This window comes from Geotrypetes seraphini, chromosome 4, assembly GCF_902459505.1.
Source record: "Geotrypetes seraphini chromosome 4, aGeoSer1.1, whole genome shotgun sequence".
NCBI lineage: Eukaryota > Metazoa > Chordata > Amphibia > Gymnophiona > Dermophiidae > Geotrypetes > Geotrypetes seraphini.
In genome coordinates, this window is record NC_047087.1 from 82,048,135 (window position 1) to 82,075,159 (window position 27,025).

At 44.9% G+C, this 27,025-nt stretch overlaps 1 protein-coding gene across 2 annotated transcripts in view; it reads left to right on the plus strand.

Annotated features, from left to right (window-relative positions):
* LOC117359264 (roundabout homolog 1) overlaps window positions 1–27,025 on the plus strand; it is a 613,895-nt gene that overhangs the window by 152,779 nt on the left and 434,091 nt on the right. The gene's annotated exons all lie outside the window — the stretch shown is intronic.

The window sequence follows — 27,025 nt, forward strand, 5'->3', positions numbered from 1 at the left end:
AGTTTGGCTTTATTCCTATTGTCATTTGTTGGCAGTATCAGGTGATGGTGGTGCATTTAGCCATTTCGTGCAGGCTTTTGTATTACAGTGAAATTGATTCCTGTGAAAAAGATAATGAGATGCAGTCATTGTAAGCCACATACTTCTGTACCCTGAAGGAGTTTAGCAGTTATTGCAAGTTTTTAGAGTTAGTACCTTGCTCAGAAAGAAACTCACGTGTTGGAAATTCTTAAAACTGGTGCTGGTCGGCAGCCCACCAGCATCTGTTAATTGAAAAACGCTGTTAGAAATGGCAAAAAAACCCAGCAAGTATAAAGTGCCTGCCAGCACCTAAATAAAAGTTGCCAGAATCAAGCCTACGTAGGTGTTTTATTAGTGCCTAATGCCACTATGGGCGTGGCTAATGTCAAAAGTGGCATTAGGCTCCGTAAAGCGACTACATAGGTGCGATTCACGGCATAGTTAGGCGCCGGAAATGTAGGCCTGGAAAACCCCGGCCTACATTTCCGGCATCTGCCCTGGAAGCGCGATTCTGTATGTGGCGTCGTGGCATGATTGGCACACGATCAGTGGCCACTTTTTAGGCGGCCACCAATATCGGCACAGTATACAGAATCCAGGCCATAGATTACTATAGGTGTTTGGAAATAAAGTTTGATTTTAAATTGAAATCATAAAATTGCAAAACCAACAAAAAAATTAAATCTGAGAGTTATTTATAAAGTAAGCTAAGAATGGGTAATTGTAACAACGGTGAAACTAAAGTAGATAGAATAAAATTGCTAATCGATACAACAGATGTGCTTGTTTTTGAACGCAAATTAACTCAAAATGCAGCTTGATAGTCGACAAGCAAACACGCATTTCATCATTCACCATCTGCGGTTATTCTCTTTTTTACGATTTAATTTCTGTCCGGGCTGAAAATCCAAGTTTGCAAAGATAAGAAGATCCAAATGGCAACAAAGCCTTGATTGCTTTGTTGCTCAAGTTAGGATAACTATTGCATAAAAAATAAAAATAAAATTACTTGCTGTTAGTGTTCAAGGATCAATCACGTCAAAGAATGATGCATTTCTGGGTTGTTGTAGCCTTACGCCTGCAGACGCTCATGACATTGACAGATGCTTGCGTATGTGGCATTATTGTCATCTTATTCTAGTGTATACTTATGAAGGGAATGTTTAGAAATAAAGTAAAATGGTGGAATCTCTCGGGGCACTCCTGGCATCTCTTCGGGGCACACCTCTGTGCTGTGTCACACAGTTTGAGAGACACTGTGCTATAGGAACCACACAGCCTCATCTCATTTTTAAGAACCCTACAATGGGAGTTTTACATTACTGTGCATTTGCATACACCCGACTAGATCTACAAAGAGAATTAGTTTGCATATCTAGACCACAAAAATGACCACAAATCCTATAATTTTTTTTTTCTGCATTTAGGGCTAGATTCACAAAGCAAACCGATCATGTACTGATCAGTTTGCGACCTCTTTACTATCAAATTTCCCTCCTGCCTGATTCACTTACCTCTCCTGCGATCTGTGCATGCAAATGAGGTAAAACGCATGGAAAGTAGGCTGGGACGCGATTCACAGCACCAAATTTCAGATCCAACTGGGCTGGCCGATCACCTGAAGAAGCTCGACTGCTGGGGACCAGTCGAAAACGTCTTTCCGACTGGAAGCCCTGCTCTCTGCCCTGCAATCTCTCCTGCCTGCTCGCCCCGCATGCCGCCCTGCTCTGCCTCGATCTTCCCCGAATCTCTCCTGCTGCATCGCCGTTCTCCTGCCTTTCCCCGAATCTCTCTTGCTGCATCGTCGTTCTCCTGCCCTTCCCCACCCTGCAAGCCCGTGGTTTTAACCACGGGCTTGTGGGGCTAAAAACTAACAAAAAAAAAGTTTTTAAGCGATCCGTGCACCATCTGCATATTTTTCGTTCCTGAATTCTTCAGACCTGCTCGGATCAGGCAGGTTAGAGAAACAAAAGAAAAAGAATATTTACTCCCTCTTTTACTAAGGTGCGCTAACCGATTAGCATATGCTAATTGATTTAGCACGCGCTAAAAGCTAACACGTGCATGTTAGTCTATGGATACGTTAGCGTTTAGCACACACTAATTCGATTAGCCCGAGCTAATCGGTCAGCATACCTTAGTAAAAGGGGTAAATATTCTTTTCTTTTGTTTCTCATTCATGTACTGCTGTGCCAAAATTTTCAACCCAAATGTGGATTTTCTTCATATTTCCTTTATATATTTTCTGCATTGTATCATGTGTGGTAGAGTTTTTCTGTTTTATTTGGGTGGGATGTGTCACAGTAAAGCATGAATAAAACCAGCATTTCATGTTTACAGTGGTATGTATGGATGAATGTAATCATATCCTTATTCTTTTGTATATTTGCTAGCTTTCCAGCTTTTTTAAAAAAAATTATGTTTGCTTATCAGTGAAAATAGACAGATGTGCTCTGTTTTTCCTTTTCAGAAAATGAAATGAGATGGTTTTGAAGTAGAAGCCTGTGCTGTGCAGTGATATTGCCGACTTTCAGATTTACACTGGAATGATAAAATAGAACAAATACTTCTGAAACGAAAGAGGAGGCAACAAGCCCTATGGGTGGCATTATCTTGAGCATTGGGGAATTTGTGAATTCCAAGGCAGAGGTCGACCAATTGGCATCATTGAGTCACGTGTCCCTGTCTTGTGGAAAAGTTTTAGGATTTTAGCTCCCTGGATGCGCCTTGTAGGGTTCTCTGTCTCCTAAGCTGGTCTGAATCAGATATATAACTTAATTTAGAAACATCGAAGAAGGTACAGAAATAATTATAAAACAAGCTTCTGACATACTCGGTATGTTGTACACTCCCTGGTGTACCATAGAGCTCTGCTTGTGGTCATTGTACAAAACCGCAGGAACTGGCTGAACATGAAGTAATGCATAATTTTCCCATGAAAATAATTTTGCAAGTCTTTTTATTATGACTGAATTTACTTGTGTGAAAAAAGTACATAAACATCTGTTTTACTTCAAGGGTACTTTTAGTGGCTTTGGCTGTAACATTTTTTTTTTTCTTTTTAAAGTACTACAACATTTAATCTCATGGTAATTTCCTTAGCAAGCGAATATATTTCTCGGAGCTTTCTCCATCTGTTGGCTTTTTTTTCCTACCATTTAATCTGAAGGGAAACATCTTAATGCGCCGACCTGCTTCTTCGTCTTTTGGTTTACCTTCGGTTTCACAAACGTTCATTGAAGTCAGTTGCAGAGCTGCTCGACTCGATGTCTAAGACCTCGTATGCTTTAAATCATTCTAGTGACCAGATGTGTCATGGACTTCACGTTTTATTGCCACAAAGCAAAGTTATTAGCGCACGCTTCTGTAAACTGTCTGTGAAGTAGAACATTTGTAGGAGCTTTGACTTAGCCTCTTGTAGGCAAAGGAAACGTAGCATACCCAGCAGTTCCCTTTCCCATATGCTTCATTCTTTGCTTTTCTTAAGATGTTTTATCTATGTAGTTGATCTAATTTCTTTGTTATATAGAAAAAAATAAAAAAAGAACATCCCCTTTATAGTCTAAAGATTAGACCTGATCCAGGCTAAGTGTCTCACACACACACTCTGTAGTGCACAAGGACTTTTATGGACCATGGTTTATTAGACTTAATATACTGCCTTTCCTGACAAACATAACAAGACTGTTTGTAGGCTAAACAAAACGAAATAGAAAGGCATGGAAGGACAACAAATAAGATAATTCACAGGCGTCAGCCAGAGAACTATCAGACAGCCAAGGTAATCATTCGAATAGGAGTAATCATTCAGTCAATCAATTCAAACCTGATAGGGATCAGAATACAAGGGTTAAATGTATATTTGGTTCTATTGAGTATAGCTTTCAACAGCACATTATGGTCTTTATTCTAGAAGCGTTCCCTTGTGTAAATGGCAGCATATATGAATGTCTGGAGAAAGCCAGATATTTAAATGCCATTTAAAAAGAGGGCCATTTACATGGGGAAGCTGAGTTCATGCAGATGACAAAGGGCATAAGTAGGGCAGGGAGAGGGGATGTCTAGTGGACCTATAGTAAATACGTGCATTCTCTATCTCACATAAAAAATCCCTGTCGTTATTGAGAAACTTAGACATCTGTATTTATATCCACTCTAAGCCACTTTATGCTGGATTCTGTATAGGACGCCCGATCTCAGCAGCCGCCTAAGCAGCTTTTGAGAATCTCACATGGGCATCCTATATAGAATCATGACTGTCCGATTCTCTAACCGGTGTCTGTCACATGTGCTGGTTAGAGAATCGTGTTGCTGCTGAGTTTATCATGGCAAGGGAAAATCCCTGCCACGATCAGTTTAGCGGCCGCAGCAGGGAACCTGTTCCACCCCTTGCAAAGACGACAGGCTGGACGGATGACCACTCCCTCCTGCCAGAACCCCCAAAGACCCCCACCTCCGAAGGTCCATGGCAGGAGGTATGCCGAATTCCTCCTGCCACTCCCAGCTCCCCCCCCCCCCCCCCCCCGAGACATTCCCTGGCAGGAGGGATGCCTACTCCTTCCTGCTCCAGTACAGAAGCTGTTCCAATTTGACCCCCATGATTTACACTTTGAAAATACAGGGATATATTCATTGATGAATTTACTGGTAAATCGACTTTTGCACTGGTGCAAAACATTGAATACCTCCTGCCTTTATTGTGTGTTGGTATTTCACTAATCTTTTAAATGATATCTGCTTTGTTGACTCTCCTGTTTATAATAATACCAATGTTTTAATTTATTTTTATATTAGTAGCCCTGATCTTTTTTTACTTTTATAAAAAGTCATTCTGGACTTACAAACTTTTGTTGATTGGGGTAACCGATTCTTGGGGACCTAGCCACGTAACAGGAAAGTGAGATCAAGCCCATCCTGAAGCATAGCAACAAAGGCAACATTCTAGTACCTATCCAGTTTGGTGCCGATATTGCTTATGCTTATATGCAGTGGAGAAATTGATATTCCAACACTGGCGGCAAATAGCACATCACACTGAATGCCAAGCTTATATCTTATCACTACTTCTGATAAATCTTTTTAATGCAGTCAGTAAGATAACACCTAATGGCAGGGGGGCAATACAGTCACCAATTACTAAAACCCAATGCTCAATGTTCTTCCTACAGTTTAATACATGGAGATACTTGAGAGGGTTCAGAGAAGAGTGACAAAAACCTTTCATACGCTGAGAGGCTAGAAAGGCTGGGGCTCTAAACCCTGGAAATACGGAGACTCAGAGGAGACATGATAGAGACTTACAAGATCATGAAGGGCATAGAGAAGGTGGAAAGGGACAGATTCTTCAGCCTATTGAGAACTACAAGAACAAGGGGGCACTCGGAGAAATTGAAAGGGGACATGTTTAGAACCAATGCTAGGAGATTTTTCTTTACTCAGAGGGTGGTGGACACCTGGAATGCCCCTGTGATAGGACAGAGTACATTAAGGGGATTCAAAGAGGGATTGGACAAGTTCCTGAAGGATACGGGGATTGAGGGATATAGATAAAGGTAGAGATAGGTTCATAAAAGGGTATAGATAGAAGAATAATGAGGATTGAAAGGTTTTAGTCAAAGGATCACTTACAGGTCATGGACCTGATGGGCCGCCGCGGGAGCGGACTGCTGGGCGCGATGGACCCCTGGTCTGACCCAGCGGAGGCAACTTCTTAGACCTCAGCAGCAACATGTTTCACATGGATATACACAATCCATGGACTTACCTGCTGCCCCATTGGTCACTATAATCTCTGTGGTATTTTCTTTATCCACTGTGATTCTTCATTTATTCCTTTCTAAATATTTCTTATTTTTCTGCTTCTTTACATAGTAAAACATCCTAATTTAACTCTTTTTCATATATCTGGAGGATCTGCTGCCAATACCGGCTATGTTTTGCTAACTCCTCCCTTCCCCCTTCTTAAAAAAAAAAAAATTGGCAGGAGGGATGCCCACTCCATCCTACCACCAGATGCTATCTGCTAATTGCAACAGCACATGACCATTTATATAAAAATTTGAAAATTGGTAATTTTACTGCTGAGCTAAAAATGGACGTAGCATGCGAGAAAGACCCACTTAAGGGAATGCTAAGGCACTTGTAGTACTGCTTTGTAAATAAATAAATAAATAAAAGGACCCCTAAGGGAGGAAGTTAACAAAGTGCAGAAAAAATATGAGCTTTTCCTGTACCTTAATTTACTAAGGGAGTCAGCAACTTGTGATATAATAATCCTTTGGGTTGCTAACACCTATGGTAAATGAATAGCACTGCTGTGAAACACTCACCTCACAAACAGCATTACTCCATCTGCCCAGGAGCACTGGACCTCAAAGCTGCAGCCAAATACCCTTGGGACAGAGCCTGCAGGGCTTGTACTGCTCCTTGCATACTTCCACAATAACTTCTCCTGATCACTTCACAGCATCCCTCCAATCAAGAGCCCCCACCTCCCAAGGGTCCACCACAATGGTAGGGGACATTCCATGTTAGTCTCTGGTGGCCCAGTGGTCTTCGAGCGAGAGCGATTCCCAGTCGCTCCTGCCCTTCCCATTCCTTCTTCAAAATGGTGCCCCTAGTGGCAATCTTTCATTGCTGCCACTAGGGGCCAATTTTAAGCTGAGGTTATTTTATTGTGATTTTTGGGCCATAATGTGCCAGATCTTGTTTTGGTATTTACATAGTAATGAGTCTCTGAGTTGATTGGAGTTTTCCTTCTCCTCCACTTCTCAATGCTAGTATAAGAAAGAGCATGAGACATACCCAGATTATTTCTACTTCTCATTCTTCCTGCTTCTGCAACTCTCTCTGCTTTCAGACCATCACATGTATGATCTCTTTGTACTGAGGCAAGTAATATGCACCCAGGACTTGGGTCCTACCTTATTGTACACCAGGTATCAAGTGTTTATACTCACCATTCCAGGGTTCCAACCTCTTTTTCCAGGTAGGATCTGGAACTAAGCAACAGCTTATTTGTGTGGTTGGCAGTCTCCATTCTGATTCTCTCCCTGCTTCCTTTGTTGCCACACCATGCTTCAGGATTCAACTGAGGCTGAAACTTAAACCCCATTTTCCACACTTCATGCTGTTCCTTCTCCTACCCTCTGCATGGTTTCTGAGTTAGTTTTTAATGGGCCCCTGAGTTGGAAGCCCACCATTTTTCCTACAAATATACTGGATTCTCTATAGTGGAGGAAGGAATGTGAACACCTCATGACACCACTTCCCTCCAAATTCTAGGGAACATCTTCTATGGTTTTCCCAGGTTAGCCAAGGCCCTTAGTACTTTGATTGGTACTCTCTGAAGAACCCACAATGTTTCTCTTGCTATTACAAGGAAGGCATATTTTGGTGTCCTGCTACACAGTCTAGGAAATTCAATACTGATTTACTCACTACAAAGAGGAGGAAATCCATAAGAAGAGAAAATTTCTGCAAGCCACAATAAAACAAAAACACCTAAACAACCATGATAGAATGATTCCATTTACATATCAATTGTTACTCTAAGTCTGAGGCTCACGAAACATCAGTTCCAGCATCAGATATTCTTAGGAAAACTTTCCTAATTGGCTCAAAATAAATATGTTTTATCTTGGTTTGTTTCTTTATATTTACACATGTGCATAAATGCTCTCCCTCTGTATCTCCCCCCCCCAAAAAAAAAAAAAAAAGCCACTGTTCTGCCTGGAATAAGGCTGAGTGAAGGTTTAAAAAGCATCTGGTTTATGAATTCTGACTTATCTGAGGAAAATCCAGAATTTATAATGTGAAGAAACAAAACCTCTTTTCAATTGATTAACCTTTTTTTTTTTTTTTAGATGTTTTATAACGACTTCCACTTATTATTCTTGCTGACCTTGTAGGTTGCCTAAAGATTTAGACTGAGGGGGTCCTTTTGCTTTGCTCTGTGCCACACATTATGATTATGCTAATCTACAGTTTACCATGATCCAGCATGGTTAATTGTAAGCAAGCATACAACAGGCAGCTCAAAATGTAAATGGCATATGGGTCCAGTTATCCCTGTTAAAATGGCCGACATGTCTTGCAGTGTGCTTGAAAGATAACAGAACAGGTGGTAATCTGTCTTCTGTGAGTAGAGACAGCTGGTATTTTACATAGGCTACTGCACTGTCTTTTCTGTAGAGTCACACATACCAGCTGATATGCTGTCTATTTAAATAATCCAAAGCATATATTAACCCTTAACACCTGATTCCTTTGTTCTCTGTCAAAATCTAAAATCAATAAATAACTTGGTTGTACATAAGTTTTGGGATACTCTACAATCCAGCAAAAGACATAAAAAGGAAGTGTTCCCTTTAAGATATAAGAGAGATCACCAACATCTTTCTCAGCTTCAGATGTGCTCCTGTCATGCCCATAGCAGCTCCCTTAAAGGACTCTGTGCTTGGGGGGTTGGGATGTGTGTAGAGGAAGGAAGTCTACAATCTCCCATGTATTACAGGCCTTAGAGGCATCTGTTTAGATCCTATTTTCAGCAAAGGCACATAAAGAATCTTTTAGAAAATAGGACCTGCAGTGACATTTCTAGTGCAGTGTGTCTAGTGGTCCTGAATGCTAGGATCTTGTATCTGAACTAGCAAGTTCCTTGCAGAAAACTGTCAATCATGTTATCCAACTCCACCTCCTTTCCAGGGAGCTGCTCCTGCCCCCTCTGTTTATTTTCTGCAAGCATGTTGCTCAGAAGTGTTTTTGATCTGCACTGCTATTTTATTATTTTTGCTCAGTATTCTTTGGAGGCTCAGTGCCTGGAGGTTCCCACTTGGTGGGACCTCTGCCTGGGAGAAGACACAGACTTTTAAGATGGAACTCTGCTGCTAGCAGGATCAGACCCTTGGGGACACCTAGCTAGCCAACTTGCTGGAATTTTTTTTAGAGCTTAAGGGCCATCCCCTGCATAGCAGCTTGCATCCCTGATTTAGTCAGGAGCTTGAGTGCAGGCTGTGTGGGATCCTTCCCGGCTCGACTGTGACTAACAGTGGGCAGACTGCGTGGTCCTCCCCCCCTCTCTTTCACTGTGCGATTTTCCAGGGTTGAGGTTCAGTCTGACCTCGGATTGACTTGGCAGCAAGAAGATCAGGTTCGTCCAGTGAATCTGTAAGGCAGATTTTGTCTCCCTTTGATTCCAGTTAAATCATATGCTGAGGCAGGCAGGCACCAAATGGCACAGTGAGTAAGGCTATTGAAACCTATGGGGGATAGAACGGGGGCTAGGGCCTTTTAAAGTTGAATTGAAGGTTTCTTACCCCAGGGCCTAGGTCCCCCACCTCCAAAATCCCTTTCCCTGTGATTTATTTTCTTTAGGGAAGTCTCCCTGGGCCATTTTTGGCATGATGGCAGCCATCTTGGATTTTAAATAATCTTTTTTTTTTTTCTTTTGCTTCCATCTGTATCAAAACCCCTCGATTTTTCTGAAAACCAACTGGGATGGACTTTTCTGTATCATGCCAGGTTTGCACTGGATGGCTGGCTGACGAGCATCCATGTCCCGTGTGTGACGGAGCTGCAGGGGAGGGCTGGGTGTCACTGGTTCAGTCTCCTTAGTCCTCCAGGACTGGGGATCTGCAGGAGACATGTTACCAGGGAAAGAGATTCCTCCAAGCACCCTCCAAATTGGTATTGGCCAAGTATGTCATATGGGGGCTATGGAGCCCAAGAGGACCAGCAGGGGGTCTCTTGGAGAGACCTCAAGTACAAGGCTTCATATCATCTTTTGTGAGCCTTATGTGTCATGCTTATTTGAACTGTTAGCAATGCATCAGTGGCGGCTGCGCATGGGTCCCCCTCTTGACAGGTGGCTTGTCTAGATGAGGATGCAGACTTGAACCAGGAGGTTCAGTCTGTCATGGACTGGGAGGATAGCAAGTCTGATTCCATGCCACATTTATCTGAGGATGAGCTCTCCTTGGCAGAGTCTGCTTCCATGCAGGAGGACAGCAGTCAAGCATAGTGGCGACACTGGATCAGGGAGAAGACCCCACAGTGTGCCGGTTGTTCAGGACCTCTGCACTTTCAGGCATTATTTCCACCTCGCTGCAAGAGATACACCTGGAAGTCCCGTCAGCTTCTTCTTCTCAATGCTCAGTTATGGCTCCGATCGTGTTTTTCCCTTACATTCAGACATCACTAAGCTAGTCAGTGTCCACTGGAAGTTGCAGAGTGGCTAAAACTATGGCTAAGCTTTATTCGATGGTGCCAGATTTCCAGCAGCTTCACTGGTGGTGCAGGTCATTAATTTAACCTCCCTTCCTAGTGAAGGAGGGGTGATGATAAAGGATCCTCAGGACCATAAAGTGTACTTGCTCCTCAAGCGTCAATTTGAAGTTTTGGCCCTAGGGATTAAGGCAGCAGCTGCGTCTTCCTTTGTGACGTGAGCTTGTCACACTTGCCTGTATCGAGCCTCTGCAAAAGATGGGGAAGATCCCCAAAAACTCCTCTCTGGGGTGAATTATATTGCTGATGCTCTGTATGATCTTATCAGAGTTATGAGAAAGGTTTTGGCCTATGCTATCTCCACCCATTGGATGCTCTGGACAGTGTGCATAACCCAGTTTCATAATGGACAGTGATTGTGTAAGATCTTTCAAATATTAAAATCAATAAATTTAATTGGAATGAAATATGAATCTGAATTTTACTGAGCTGTTTTGTTGGTACTTCTTATTTAGCCATTATGAACTGAAGAAAGGATCTTTCCAAAGTCCTCTGATACGTACACAATGTGCAACAACCTATAAACCATGAAGAATTTTGAATTGGATACTTATAGGCCAAAAAAACCCAGTAAACACAATTTGCAATTTGAATTCAGAATGCAATGAAATTTGTTGTGCATCATCCATGTATTTCTCAAATGCAGAAGGAACTATGTTGCAACTGGCAAAACAGGATTCAAAGTTTGTTAAACAGTTTAGTGGACTGTGATGTGCCTTACTTGAATGATTTGGTGAGTACTAGACATGGTTGCAATCAGTAGCAAAGTGAAATCAAATAAAATGTTTATTGGGATTTATTAACCACCTTTTAATGAAAAGATTCACCCAAAGGAGTTTATAATACATTGATTAGTAATCAGGTACTCTTAAGTCATTTCCCTGCTCACAATCTGACTGTGGTACCTGGGGCAATGGAGGCCTTAGGTGACTTGCCCAGAGTCACAGGTAGGCAAGCTGGGATCGAACGCACCACCTCAGGGTTCTGAGGCAACAGCTCTAACCACAAGACCACTCCTAGTGGTAAGCAAAGGCAAACATGGTAAGTTTGTATATAGAGTAAGTTTTAGAAGTCCTAGTAAAAAAGTGCGTGACGTCTAAGAGGCTGGATGCTCAAGCAACATCCATTCTAGTACATATTTGCACGTATTTAAATTATTGCATGGCCGTTGCAGTTAGTAAAGGGAAGGAAAGTGAGTGGCGTGTGAACTAAATAAGGGGTCTTGTATGCTCCTGTACCCAAGATAGCAAAACATAAAGAAGATGGCAAGAAGTGATCCAGGCTAAGGAGTAATGTTACTAGACGTGTGGGGAAAGCCAGACATGTCCTTGTTTTAGAGCAGTGGTTCCCAACCCTGTCCTGGAGGACCACCAGCCAGTCAGGTTTTCAGGATAGCCCTAATGAATATGCATGGAAGAGATTTGCATGCCTTTTACCTCCATTATATGCAAATCTCTCTCATGCATGTTCATTAGGGTTATCCCAAAAACCCAACTGGCTAGTGGTCCTCCAGGACAGGGTTGGGAAACACTGTTTTAGCGGACTGTCCAGGTGTCTGGCCAAACTTTCAAAATCCGGCAGACACAAAGAAGTCACACGGATGTATGTGCACATGCATGTGGCATCATCGTACTGCATCCGCGCATGCTTGGAGGCCCTTCAGATGCGGTCCAAACTTGGGGAAGGAGAAGAGATGAGGTTTGTGTGGGATGGGGCTGGGGTGCAACAGGGTGGGGCGGGGCCATGTATCCTTTTTTTTTTTTTCTTCTTGACCAAATCTGGTAACCGTAAATATTACAGACGGACACATTATATGAGTGTAAGTTGATATGTCTTTGACAGTTTGACGGGATAGACCGATTTTATTTTTCTACCATCATCTAGTATGTCATATAAACCAGAGAAAATGTGTTGCCACTTAAAATGTTTTGCCCCCAAATCATAAATGATCTTTCTCTCAGCCTGCTCTTTCTTACCTTGGTCAGCTTTATCCCATTCACCTTTTGTTGTCAAGAAACACATGTCAGAACAGAGTATCTGCTTATTTGGTGGCATGCATTCCAAACCCCGAGTGCAAGGAATTTTTTTTTTTATGAATTTGGTGGTATTCGGAGCAAATAAGGATGAGTGTGTTCCTGAATCCTTGAAACTTAAAAATATGACAATGGTTTGCCCATTTTCTTTTCTCCTGTGACAATGCGGATGGTAGAATTGGAGATTTACTTTCACTTTCCCACCACTAAGGGCCCCTTTTACAAAGCTGCAGCAGTGATTGAATAGCCTTTGGCGCACTTACCACAGCAGCATCGCTACCTACCGCGGCTTTGTAAAAGGAGCCCTAAATCCTTTGCTTTCTTAAATGTTGATAACGTTGATACTGTACTGTTTGTGTAGTGCTTCAGCTTGAAACTATTATACAGTAATTTTTCGATGAAGAAATGCCTCTTCGAGTTGCTTCTATGTTTACTCTCATATCTTAGCTTTTTACTAAAACCACTTGTTTTTATTTAGAACTCATTTTTATTGAAATAAGCTACCTTCTTGACCTTTGAGGTATTTGAATATACAGTATATAGTTTTCTCTTCCCATCCTCTCCTCTAGGATTATATCTATTCAAGCCTTTAAGCCCTACTTCATAGAGGCTTATATCTGTTTTGATAACTTTCTTCTGAATTGATTATATTCTATCTGTATCCAAGCACAAGGCATGTTACAGATTCAGGTACAGTAGTTAGGCCCCTGTCCATGAAGGCTTACAATTGAAGGGGCTTTATTAACATCTCTCATTTGTAAATGTCAAGATAAAAAAATTCACAGAAATACCTTGTTAAAGACAAAAATCTATCCAGTTGAAGTTGACAGTCTTCACTTTAAGAGATCGGTTCAAACTTTTCTTTGTATTTTAGTCAAATATTAGGCTTACAGAATAGCTTGATGTATTATTCTGCCTTTAACATACATCCTATCGTTAATGCATTTTAACATGTTATAACCAGTTCTCTGTTCACTGGGATTGAGAGTGACCCTGGAGGCACTACAAAAACAAAGTATTTTTGTCAAGGGGTCCTGATGGAAGGGAGAGGGAAATAGTCTCCAAGATGTGCGTTAGATCTTAGGGGGTGGGGGTTGACAAACAAAAAGCAGGCATGCAAATAAATTGTGTGAAGGTCTGTGGAAACTTTTAATTAAAAAATTCACATATCGAGCACTCCCCAGGTGAATAAAAATGTACATTGCCAAAGCAATCAAAATAATTAGACACACTGATCTAATAAAGGGGGCTGGATAAGAACAATAAAAGTTCTGCTTTCTCATAGTTCTCAGGTTATCTGCTGGTCTCTTGGGAATCTCCTAGTAGTATATGTTAGCCAATAGGAGCCAACTTTTAAAAATGGTTAGGGATGACAAACCCAATGAAAATGACCCCTCCTTGGGCACAGTAAAAGAGTATGTTGAATATTGGGGGTGCTGAAGCACCCACAGAGGTGCCTTCTATGTGTTAGGCCAATACTAAGAACACGCGGAGGCCCTGCCAGGTATACACCTGGCTTACCCTATAGCCAACCATACTATGTAGCTTATTGGCAGCACCCCTCATTCTGTTGCAAAATGTTTTGCAAACAAGACTCCTCCATCTTCGGGTACTAGCTAAAGCCCTTCTGCTGTCCACTAGGCCAGGGGGTAGGTAATTCTGGTCTCAGAGAGCCTCAGGCAGGTCAGGTTTTCGGGGTATCTACACTAAATAAGCGAGGGAGAAATTTGCGTGCACTGCCTTCTTGGAATTTATCTCATACTAGGTCTCTCTCTACCAATGGAAAACTCTTTGGATTTTTTTTGTCTCACACGATGGGATCACACTAATGCCTCCTTGGACAATGCCCAGCTTAACACCTTCATATAATAGAGATTTGCAGTAGTCTCTTTTTGGTTTTCATACTTTTCTTCCTACGAGTATGAAACATGTTCCCCTTCCTGATATTCTCTCTTAGAGTCTTTTCTCTCAGTACCTAGAAATAGATATGCTTATGCTGTGGGCTAGAAAGCCTCCATATGTGAAAATCAAGTGAACTTTGGGGGGATAACTATTCCTTCTGTGGGTCAGATCCTCAGTCTTATCCCGTGCAGATAGGGGCAGGGGATAAGGCTCCTTCACCTTATAGGATGTTCCCTCCAATTTCAGGGAACTCTTCTTGCTGACTATGAACTTTATTTTTCTATACCGCCATAGTCAGGCGACTTCTAGGCGGTTCACATTGAAAGAAGGATGGACAGTCAGCGAATGATAAGGAGCCTAAACAAGAAAAATTACATAGACAAGTTACATACTAATTTAAGTTCCATGGGTAAAGAATACATGAAAATTGGAGCTTCCAGAACTTGAGTAGCGTTTATTCATGGCCAGAGTCGTACAAGTTGAAGAGGTGACTGAAGCAATAGATGAAGTTGCTTGGGATGGTGATTGAGTCTCAACTTACCATTAAAGATCAAATAGTTCAGGTGGTGAGATCTCTTTTTTTTTTTTTTTTAAGCTTTCCTTGTTGAGTAGATTGAGGCCAGTGATATCTGGAAGTGATTTTAGGAGTATGTTGCAAAGCATGGTGTTATCAAGAATGGGTTATTGAAATGTCTTTTATATGGGTCACATTGTAAGGCGTTGAAAATTATTCAAGATGCTGTTGCGAGGATAATGATGGATTCACATGGTTATTTTGTCTGCATACATTGGCTATGGTATACAGTTGCCGATTTCTTTGAAAGCAAATTCCACCAGAGGTGTGGCCTCTCTATGGGCAGAATCTCAGGCAATTTTGCCAGGGGAGATTTGTAGGGCATCTACATGGTCCACCCTCCATACTTTTACAAAGTTTTACAGATACAGCTGATATCACTGCACAAAGAATTATGCAATCTAGCATAATCTTGTGACAGGGTTTGTTTGACTTTACATATAGCCTTATGGATATTCTGATATTCCTTTGAGACTAGGCTCTCATTTGATGTTGTATACAGCTTTATGGATATTCTGATGTTTGGTGGACTCCTGATGAAGGCTTTCCTGTATGTGAATTTCCACAATAAAGAGCCTATTCAACTAACTGGACATCGCCCCTTTTAGTGTCTGTCTTGGTTCCCGTTCTGTTTTGACTGTTAGTCTCTTCAAAGTCTCTTCAGAGAAGAAATGAACTATACTGTACCATTTGTTTGGGGTATTGGAGAAAAATCCATATGCAATGTGTTTTCTAACTTGAGGCGCAAATAAATCTTTTGATGATTTAAACTGCTTCTCACTTAAGCAATTTACCAAAGACTCTGTGCCAATGAATTCACATATGATAAGTGGAGATAAAGTGGGTAATTTATGTTTGTTTTATGTGGCTTCTCCAGGAGTCTGGATTACTGATGCTTTTGGTAATTATTTTGCTGTTGAAATGTAAATACCTGTACTTGAATAAACATGCACAATATTTCTTTACCTTGTTAAATGTTTTTCTCTGAGTACCTAGATTTACTTATCATAATGCCTTATTCGTAGACTAGTTTTTACTTGTTATGCCTCTTTGTTTAGCGTATTGCAATAAGCACAAATATCTCTAGCTAGGAATGAGAAATATTTCATTAGACTGCTTTAAATTGCTGATGTTGCTGACCATAATTATCCTCCCTCCCCTTGGTAGTAGAATTGTTTCTTTTTACAGTTAATTTTTCTTCTGGAAACTAAAGTGAAATATTGAGATAAAGATCTAGACCTGAACGTGTTACTAAATGAATCACAGGGGAGGATGAAATGGAATTTAAAAGGTCTCATTCCATGGAAGCTCTTTAATTATATGGCCCAGACGTATGTGAAGTCATAGTTAGCACCAGGCCAAAAGAGAATAATTTAGGAAGTGTAAAAGCATTTGAACATAAGATTGCCACCTTCATACATATCAAAATAACTGGCTAATCTGTGCAAAATCCTTTGAAGTAGTTCGAGTCTATGCTGAATACTTCCCAGGTCCCTTCCGTGTCAAGGATGGATCATCAATGCAGAAATGAGCACTTTATCTCCTAGTCAGTTTTTGTAGCATGTGGGACCATTGCAGAATATCTGGAGTCCAGTTTTCAGTTAGGAAAGAAAACTGTGTACATGATTATTAGTCATTTGTATAGTACATGCCTGATGTACATAGTGTTATGTACCTATGTAAGGACCTATGAGACTCAATGCTATAAATGGTGGCCAAATTTGGCCACCAATAAAAATCAGTGCAAAGTGCTATTCTGTAAATGGTGCAGAATGTGTAATTAAACTCTGGAATTTGTTGTCAGAGAATGTGGTAAAAGCAGTTAGCTTAGCAGGGTTTAAAAAAAGATTTGGCTAGGTTCCTAAAAGAAAAGCCCATAAGCCATGAGAGACTGGTTAAAGTACTTGGGAGCTGGGAGCTGGTCTAGGTGCAGAAGTTTGTACTAGAGAATGACACGGTGACAAAATTCATCACCGTTCCCGTCCCCGCGGATAACCGCGGGAAATAATCCCATGTCATTTTCTAGTGTCTATTTCAACCTCGGTCCTTCTACACCAGCATTCTTCAAAGCAAAGCTTGCGGGTCAGTGGTTGTGCCATTCATACTCTGATTCTTCCCTCTCTCCTTAAAGAATGACATGAAGATGGTTTCCCGCGGTTATCCACGGGGACGGGAACGGTGATGAATTTTGTCACCGTGTCATTCTCTAGTTTGTACGTCCAGATTGCTAGAGGGCCAAGGAGGAAAGAACCCGGATTGCATGGAGGGATCTTTTCCTGTGTTCTTAGCTGGAGCAGTACAGATGAGAACAACTACACAGACAGCTATTAGCTGTCGAAATATACTGTATTAGCCAGTTAGAAGAATGTGGGATTCGGGAGACTTTTTATATACTGTCAGACTAAGAGGCTGAAATACTTAAACTGCAATAAAATAAGCTGTTACACTATAATGGCCCATGCTAATTGCATACAAATGATTATCCCAGGACAAGCAGGCATGATATTCTCACATGTGGGTGACGTCATCTACGGAGCCCCGGCGCGGACAGCTTTTCAAGCAAACTTGCTAGAAGTTTCAAGTTTGCACACTGCACCACGCATGTGCGTGCCTTCTGCCCACTAGAGGGCGCATCCCACCTCGTGGTCCTCAGTTCAAATTTTTCCGCGGAGCAAGAAAGCCCTGTGGATCTGAGCTCCAGTGTTTTTGCCTTCTAGCTGCCGCGTTTAGTTTGTTTATTGATCGGATTAATCGCGGTGCTGCTTTATTTTTCGTCCGTCTTACAAAAAAAAAAAAAAAAAAAAATAATAATTGTTTTTCGTTGGGCTCCGGGGGCTCCCGGAAGCCTGAGCCGGGGAACGTCGGTCGTTCCCGGCCTTCTTCTTTTTCTCGTCGATGTCCCGTCCTGTTACGGGATTCAAGAAATGCAGCCGGTGTGAGAGACTACTCTCCATCACCGACCCTCACCGGTGGTGCATTGTCTGTCTTGGGCCCGAACATCCAACAGCCTCGTGTGATCGCTGTGCTACCTTCCAGAACAGGGCCCTCCGTCGCCGTAAGGCCAGAATGGCGGAATTGTTCGCCGTCGACGCGCCGCCCAAGGCCTCGACGTCGGCCCCAGCTTCGGCCCCGGCCTTGACCTCGGCCTCGGCGTCCTCGGGGGCCTCGGCGTCGCCTCGGCCCTCATCTTCGAAGCCGTCGTCATCGAAGCCAGCTTCGGGTAAGTCCTCTGTTCCATCCCCTTCAGCAAAGAAGCCATCCTCGAGTCAGGCCAAAGCGGGTGGGTCGACCCCGGCCCCGCATCGGACCTCGACTCCGCACACCCCGAGGGAATACTCGAGACCGAGGTCGCCCTCCAGGGAGTGTGCCCCGGACTCGGAACTCCCCACCTTCGTGGGGATTCCGGCCTTCCAGGATCTCCTTCGAGCCTTGATCTCATCGGAGCTGTCGGGAGCCCTGGAAGTGCTGCAGCGTGCTGCGGGCCCGGCGACGTCGACCTCGGCCGGGGCGCCCTCGGCCTCGGAGGCCCCGGTCTCGGCTCCCTCGACCTCGGGAGCCCCGGCCTCGGCGACCTCGGTCTCGGGTATTGCGGCCCCGTCCACCTCGGTCTCGGCCCCGCCCCGGACCTCGACCTCGGGGGAGCCTCCTGAGCGCAGTGTCCGCCCAAAAGAAAAGTTCCGCAGAGTGCGCCGACTTTCCTCCTCGGCTTCGGGATCTTCCCCGGACGCCTCGCCCTCGAGGCGACCTCGGACGAGGCGCCGATCGAGGAAGCCTAAGCGACCCCGGGGCTCGCCTCGGCGCGATCGTTCCTCGTCGTTCGGGGGCGAGGCGCTGCAGGTGTCGGAGTTGCGCCTCGATAATCCGAGGCTCCTCCGCTCACCTCGGGGAAAGTCTTCCCGCGCCGCCTCGCCGAGGAAACGGGAGAGGACCCCACGGACCCCGGGATCCTCCCCCAGGGACTCCCCTAGGAGGATGATTTCACCCTCCCCCTCGAGGGCCGTGGAGAGAGGATCCTGGGATTCAGGATCGGTTAGGAATCCTCAGTATTCCCATGAGGCCTCCCCCCGCTCCTCGGTGGGACGGTCGAGAACCCCGTCCCCCCAGGCTAGGCCGTCCTCCTTCTCATCTTTTGTCCAGGACATGGCCCAAGCCCTGGGGATTGACCTGATGGTAGGTTCCAAATATTCCAAGGAATTTCTAGAGGAACAGGACCTTCCCACTCCCCCTAGAGAGGTACCTAGACTCCCTCTCAACAGTGTCCTCCTGCAGACCTGGCTGAAGAACTTGTCGAGCCCTCTTACAGGCACGTCTGTCCCGTCAAAAATGGAATCAAAGTATAGGACGATCCCCCCGAAAGGGTTTGATAAGGCGCAGCTCTCCCACCAGTCCCTCCTGGTGGAATCTGCCCTTAAAAAATCACAGCCCTCACGGGTTTCTGCGGCGGTTCCACCCGGCAGGGAGGGGCGGACCCTGGACAAGTTTGGCCGTCGCCTCTATTCAAACACTCTGATGGCCACCAGAGTTCTAAATTACTCCTTCACCTTTTCCTCCTACTTGCGTGGGATGGTGAAGGACCTTCCTCAATATCGGAACTCGTTACCGGACTCCAAAAGAGCAGGATTCGATAAGTTTATGTCCAACCTGTCTCAATTGCGGTTGTACCTTTTCCATTCAGTGTACGACACCTTTGAGCTGGTTTCGAGGGTGTCGGCCCTCGCAGTGGCCATGCGCCGCTTGGCCTGGCTTCGCACCCTCGACATGGACCCAAACCTGCAGGAACGTCTTGCAGACCTGCCCTGTGTGGGGTCCGAGTTATTTGACGAGTCTTTGGAGGCGGCGACCAAACGGTTGTCGGAACAGGAACGCTCTTTAGCATCCCTGGTCCGCCCCAAACCTAGGCCCCCGCCACAGAAACCTTTCCGGCCTCCGCCGCGCCGGTACCCCCAGAAGTCGACCCCGTCCTTCTCAAGACCGCCTCCGAGACGTTCGTCTCAACGAGGCAGAGGGGGACAAACCCAAGCCCCGGCGCAGGGCCCTTCTAAGCCCGCGCCTTCCTTTTGACGGGCTGAGCGGACGGGGCGGGTTCCCCTCCGCACCTTCACCAGAACCCCTTCCTATCGGGGGGCGTCTTCGGTCCTTCCGGAAGGCATGGACCGCGATTACCTCAGACGCTTGGGTGCTCCGGATCGTCTCCGAAGGCTACTCGCTCAATTTTGTGTCCTCACCACCGGACAGTCCCCCAAGTTTAGCCTGGTGCAACCGGTCGCAACTACCGACCCTTCTGACCGAAGCCAAAGCTCTCCTGAAGCTTCGGGCGGTCGAGCCGGTCCCCAAGGACCAGTGGGGGACGGGATTTTACTCCCGTTACTTTTTGGTCCCAAAAAAGACCGGGGACATGCGCCCCATACTCGACCTCAGGAAGCTCAACAAATGCCTGGCCAGGGAGAAATTTCGAATGCTATCTCTCCCGGTCTTGTATCCTCTCTTGGAGGAAGGGGACTGGATGTGCTCCCTCGACTTGAAGGAAGCATATACCCATGTCCCGGTGCACCCCACCTGCCGAAAATTCTTACGATTCCAGGTGGGAGACCTACACCTCCAGTACAGAGTCCTGCCCTTCGGCCTGGCCGCGTCCCCACGAGTATTCACGAAGTGCATGGTAGTAGTGGCGGCAGCCCTGAGGTCTCGCGGGCTCCACGTGTTCCCTTACCTGGACGACTGGCTCATCAAAGCCCCGACCAGGGAGGAGGTTATCTCAGCGACCCGACAGTCTATTGCCTTCCTGCAAACCCTCGGATTCGAGATAAACTTTCCAAAGTCTCAGTTGAGGCCGGCTCAGTCTCTTCAATTCATAGGTGCGGTGCTGGACACGGTGCGCCTGCGCTCCTACCTTCCGACCCAACGGTTGGAAGTCTTGGTACGGATGAGCCGCCAGGTCTCTCAACTACCAAGGGTGTCGGCCAAGCGCATGATGATGCTGCTCGGCCATATGGCCTCGACGGTACACGTCACGCCATTTGCGAGGCTGCATCTGAGGATCCCTCAGTATACACTCGCATCACAATGGCGCCAGGAGTGCGATCCGGAGTCGCGCCTCATTTCGGTGACTCCGCTTTTGCGGAAATCGCTAAGTTGGTGGACAGACTCTTCAAATCTGTCCACGGGACTAATGTTTCGCACTCCCCCATTTCGCAAGGTTCTGACCACGGACTCCTCGGACTACGCGTGGGGAGCCCACCTCGACGGTCTTCGCACACAGGGCCTGTGGTCGGCGGAGGACCGTCGCTGTCACATCAACGTGCTAGAGCTTCGGGCCATCTTCCTAGCACTTCGAGCCTTCGTTCACGTAGTACAGGACCAGGTGGTCCTCGTCCGCACGGACAACCAAGTAGCAATGTACTATGTGAACAAACAGGGGGGAACGGGGTCGTGGCCCCTCTGCTCCGAGGCCCTTCGCCTCTGGGAGTGGGCGGCCTCCCGGAACATCTTCCTCCGGGCGGTCTACATCCAGGGGGAACTGAATTGTCTGGCGGACAAACTCAGTCGACTCCTGCAACCCCACGAGTGGACTCTACACTCAGCAGTTCTGCACGAGGTCTTCGCTCGCTGGGGAACGCCACAGGTAGATCTGTTCGCCTCTCCGGAGGCACACAAACTACCACTATATTGTTCTCGGATGTACTCGCGGGATCGTCTGGAGGCGGATGCCTTCCTTCTCGATTGGGACGGGAAGTTCCTCTATGCATTCCCTCCTTTCCCTCTGATCATGCGAACGTTGGTACACCTCAGATCGTCCACGGCCACGATGATTCTCATAGCTCCTCGGTGGCCGCGTCAGAACTGGTTCTCCCTACTGCTCCAACTCAGCGCCAGGGAACCCCTTCTTCTGCCTGTCGGTCCTTCTCTGCTATCTCAGAATCAAGGATCCATGTTACATCCCAATCTGCAGTCATTGCACCTGACAGCTTGGTTTCTTGTTCCCTGACCCCTCCGGACCTGTCTCAATCAGTGAGGGAAGTGCTGGAAGCCTCCCGCAAGATCTCGACGAGGCTTTGCTATTCGCAGAAATGGACCAGGTTTTCCACCTGGTGCTCTTCTTTCCTCCTGGACCCGGTATCGGCCCCGGTACCCTCGGTTCTGGACTACTTATTCCATTTGTCGCGCTCTGGCCTGAAAACCACTTCGGTGCGTGTCCATCTTAGTGCGATTTCCGCCTTCCACCAACACCTGGATGGACGCCCTCTGTCTCTCCATCCCTTGGTGACACGCTTCATGAAAGCATTACTCAGGGTTTGTCCCCCGCTCAAACCTCCCCCAGTCGTATGGAATTTGAATGTGGTTTTAGCTCAACTGATGAAACCACCCTTTGAGCCACTCAACAAGTCCCTCTTGAAATTTCTGACTTGGAAGGTGGTGTTTCTGATTGCCCTCACCTCCGCTAGGCGGATTGGGGAACTACAAGCCTTGGTTGCGGACCCACCCTTCACCGTATTCCATCATGACAAGGTGGTCCTCCGCACCCATCCTAAGTTTGTCCCGAAGGTTGTTTCTGATTTCCACCTCAATCAGTCCATTGTCCTTCCTGTGTTCTTCCCTAAGCCCCACTCCCATCCTGGCGAGACGGCGCTTCACACGCTTGACTGTAAGAGGGCGTTGGCATTTTACCTTCAACGCACCAAGTCCCATCGGAAGGTCCCGCAATTATTCTTGTCCTTCGATCCCAATCGATTAGGGCACCCAGTTTCCAAGCGCACTCTGTCTAACTGGTTGGCGGCGTGCATCTCCCTTTGCTATACTCAGGCTGGCCTTCCTCCCCCGGGTCGAGTCACGGGGCACAAGGTCCGAGCAATGGCAGCTTCGATAGCCTTCCTCCGTTCCACCCCGATGGAAGACATATGTAAGGCTGCCACTTGGTCTTCGGTTCATACATTCACCTCTCACTACTGTCTGGACACTCTGTCCAGGAGTGACGGCCGGTTTGGCCAGTCAGTTTTACAAAATCTGTTTTCTTAAAATTGCCATCCTCCCACCTGCCCTTTTTGGTTTGGCTTGGAGGTCACCCACATGTGAGAATATCATGCCTGCTTGTCCTGGGATAAAGCACAGTTACTTACCGTAACAGGTGTTATCCAGGGACAGCAGGCATATATTCTCACAACCCGCCCACCTCCCCGGGGATGGCTTCTAAGCTAGTTATGGAACTGAGGACCACGAGGTGGGATGCGCCCTCTAGTGGGCAGAAGGCACGCACATGCGTGGTGCAGTGTGCAAACTTGAAACTTCTAGCAAGTTTGCTTGAAAAGCTGTCCGCGCCGGGGCTCCGTAGATGACGTCACCCACATGTGAGAATATATGCCTGCTGTCCCTGGATAACACCTGTTACGGTAAGTAACTGTGCTGTTTGGAGGTAAATAACATGCATAAAATTTTACATGATAACACAGCCTTTATTGTGGAAAAAAACATAACTGTGCCTCCCTGAGGTGTAGTTAAGGGAATTTTTTTCTTTTTTAGTAATGCCTGTGTGTTGACGTTCATGTGTTTTTAATGCATGTTGCATAGCCATGCAAACCTGGGTAATGAGCTGATTGAAATAATTATGCTGCTGACTCCTTATTTTGTATAAATTTTGTGGGGATGCTCACAATATCTAAATGCATGTTAGAATGGTAAAGACCATGTGCAAAATGTAAATAAGATCATGGGACATTCATATTCCAAAGTAAATTACAGTTAGAGCTTTACCTGTCTGTGTTTTGTGGCATAAATTCCAGGAAGTGGTTTGACTTGTGCTGCTATAGCCTAGAAAAATCATTGTTGCTTTCTGACAGTGGGAAGTAAGCAGAATCCATGAGTCCTGCCAAGCTTTATGTTTTCACTATCCATCACTTGCCCTTAATGTATTCCATTTTAATTGTTATCTCAGAGTCCATTGTAATCTCATCCTGCAGTCACGGACAGGAATCATCAGTTAATTGTGTACTGTTTTACAAAATTGCATATTTACAATGCATCCAGGTCATCTCCATGGCATCTGTTTAGCACCTCATTAGCTTCCAGGTTGTGCCTTCTGGTCAATAGATATTGGATGAAATGGGAAATGGTCTCGCTGATTTTAGACTCCTAATGATAAAATTGTGCTACTCCAAGATGTTTTGGACTCTAGCATAATACCAAATTGTTAACATTAGAGGGAATGCTTGAACATAATTATCACTGTGCCATAGTGTGTAATAAAAGATTTAAATCACTGAAATAAACCTCCCTTCTTATGGTTCAATAATTAGAAGATATCTAGTACTAACTTAGGGCTTCTTCTTAGTACCGCGCAAGCAGTTTGTAGCGCGGTAAGCCGTACTGAATGGCCCGCGCTGCTCCCGACGCTCATAGAGTTCCTATGAGCGTCGGGAGCAGCGCAGCTCTCTGCGCAGTTTGATAGAAGAGGCCCTTAATTTAAGTATTAATTTTTATTATTATATATTTTGCTTTTATAAAAACAGAGAAGTGTATACTGGGGGTTGTTCTCAGACCATGCAATGTCATTGGGTCAGCACATGTTCATTAGTAACTGAACTGCAACACATTTCAAGCATTCTCTTGTTATAAAGTGATATAGGGACCGTTTTACTAAAGGCCAGCATGTGCTGATGAACATTAGCATGTGCTAAATGCTGCAAGTCCTATTTTATACCTATGGGCCACAAGGCAGCATATGCTAATGTCTGTTAGCGTGTGTTAACCTTTTTAGTAAAAAGGCCTCATAGTAAATATTTTCTGGGACTAATGAAAATGGTCAAATTGTTTGCAGATATATACCAAAGGTGAATTTAGGAGTCTCAGATGGTCACTTTAAGGGCAATTCTATAACTGGCTGTGCAAATTTTGGCATTTACATATGTATGTGTGCTATGTGCTATCCTTTAGGTGATATACAGTTATGTACTACTACTGTTAATTATTTCTATAGCTCTACTTAGACGTACACAGCACTGTACAGAGTCACAAAGAAGACAGTCCCTGCTCGAAAGAGCTTACAATCTAAACAGACAAGACAGACAAACAGGATGTCATGGATACAGTTAAGGGGAACGGTTAATCTGCTGGCTGGGTTGGAGGGCAAGGGGAGTACAGAACAATCAAGTTATTGTGACATCACTGATGAGGTTGGCTCTTAGGCATTGGTAGAATGAGGCATTATGACATCACAATCTCAGTTCTGCTTCCTAAAGATTGAAACTCTTCACATTACTACTACTATGAATTATTTCTATATCACTACTAGACACACGCAGCGCTGTACAGAGTCACAAAGAAGACAGTCCCTGCTCGAAAGAGCTTACAATCTAAACAGACAAGACAGACAAACAGGATGTCATGGATACAGTTAAGGGGAGTGGTTAATCTGTTGGCTAGGTTGGTGGGTAGTGGGGAGAGTAGAGTTATGGATTGAAGGCTATAGCAAAAAGGTAGGTTTTCAGTCTGCTTTTAAACAAGGTAAGGAAGGGGCTTGGTGGACAGACTTGGGAAAGTTATTCCCAGGCATTTGGGGCAGCTAGATGAAAGAAACAAAGTCTGGAATTGGCAGTGGATGAGAAGGGTACAGCTAAGAGCGGCTTATCTGAGGAACGGAGTTCTCTGGGAGGTGTATAAGGAGAGAGAAGAGAGGTGAGATATTGAGGTGCAGCAGAATGAATATACTTTGTAGGCCAGCAATAGGAGCTTGAACTGTGATTTAAGGAGACGGGTGACATGAGTGTAGTGAGGTTGGTAGAAGATGAGTCTTTCTGCAGAGTTTTGTACTGATTGCAGGGGGGGGGGAGAGTCGGCACTGCGGGAGACCAGTTAGAAGTAGAGTCTTGATTATTCGACCTTCGCTGATCCAACCAACCCTCCCAGTGATGTTGTCACATGCTGTTGAGAAGCGTGCTGCTCCTCTTCCCATTTAATGGCTTCTCGCACTGTGTTGTGAAATATACTTCTCTGTATTTGTGCTCAAATTGCCGCTGTACAAGAAGCACAATCATGCCCTATATAATTTTTCTTTTTCTTTTTTTTTTCTGTTACTGAATAATGTTAAGAAACAATATTTTAAATATAGATACCCTATGCCTATTCTTTATACATAAAGGGCTAGATTCATTAACCTGCCGATCATGCCCGTTCCATGGCCGATCTGCGGAAGGCCGCCTGATCCACAAAGGGTCAGTATTTAAATGGGGGCAATCGGAGGAACGCCCCCCCTCCAACCACACGGATCGCTAGTGAGCGATCCTGAAGCATGCACAGACTGTCTTCTTTGTCTGTAGATGGTCTGCACATGCTTACAAAAGCAGCAATTTTTTTTTCTCTAAAACTTCACTTTCGAGCCTGTGGTTTTAACCCGCTTTAAACCCATGGGTTAAAACCACGGGCTTGCACTGCGGGGAAGGGCAGGAGATAGGGGCAGAGAGCAAGAGATAGGGGCAGAAAAACAGGGCGGCAGAAGGCAGGGCAGTCAGAAAGGACCTGAGCGACTGGTCCTCAGCAGTCGCTTATTTTTGATCGGTCAGCCCAGTTGGTGTCACTCATTTTTTTTTTTTTTTTTAAATGAATCGCTGCCTGCCTACATTTGAATGTCTTTCCCCCTCATTTGCATGCGCGGATTGGAGGATGATTGGGATAGAGGTTAGTGAATTGAGTCGGAGGAAAATTGGGTCGTAAAGGGGTCGCAAACTGATCGGTTTGTATAGTGAATCTAGGCCAAAGTATGTTTTCTGTGCATTTTGTAAGGGGCTGTTATTGTTTTCTATATTTTCTGACTTTTCACTTATCAGACAACAGGTCAATCCCATTTATATTGGATAATCGAGACTGTACTGTACTTAGGAGTTCCCATTTACACCTGCCATTGATCTGGTTCCTTACTCTAGTATTCTATTAAAGAATCTTGGCATACAGTTTTATCTTAGAACTGGTGCTCAGCGTGGGGCATTGGCATGCCTAGCTGGAGGAGCCCAGTTACAGAAGTATCCTCATAATTTGTAGAGGGATAATTTTTGAGTCTGAATTCAATAAATACTGCTCAAAATTTGGCGCTGTAAAAAAAAAAATTGATGCCAAGTGTGATTTTTATTAAGTGCATACATCCTTTATAGAATCACGCTTTTCACCGATTCCCATGCATGTCTTGAGGCACCAGACTTACATCTGCTGAAACCTGGTATAAATGTTG